Consider the following 523-nt stretch of genomic DNA (forward strand, 5'->3'; position numbering starts at 1 on the left):
AGGTATATAATTTAAATTTAAAAATTAATACTCAATAGAATACATACAAAATTTAAAAATTTTGTTAGTTAAAAATTAAAAATTTAATAAACAAATTATATCTCAATTAAAAATTTGAAATATTATTTGAACTGATTTAATGTAAATTCTAGTAAAAAAAAAATTGGAGGTCAGTGAATGGAAGAGGCAATCGTGTTAATAATGGATAGTTAGAAAAAAAAAAAAGGTAACCGTGTTAACAGTGGATAATCCATCTTTTTTATTATTTGAAATAGACGGTTTATCTTCTTATTATTTAAAATCGTTCATCTTTTCTATTATTTAAAACATTTCATTTTTAAAAGTTTTGGTCCAATTTAAATTATTAATATTTTTTATTATTTTTAAAAATTATATTTAATTATTTATAAATACATATGGCTTACCTGCATCATAGGACGACCAAGTCAGTACTCGGTGTTTGGTACAGTACAGTAACAAAGTAATCCCTAATCATGTGCAATATATAACAAACAAAATCTTT

Source organism: Arachis ipaensis, chromosome B06 (genome assembly GCF_000816755.2).
Source record: "Arachis ipaensis cultivar K30076 chromosome B06, Araip1.1, whole genome shotgun sequence".
In the NCBI taxonomy this organism is placed as follows: domain Eukaryota; kingdom Viridiplantae; phylum Streptophyta; class Magnoliopsida; order Fabales; family Fabaceae; genus Arachis; species Arachis ipaensis.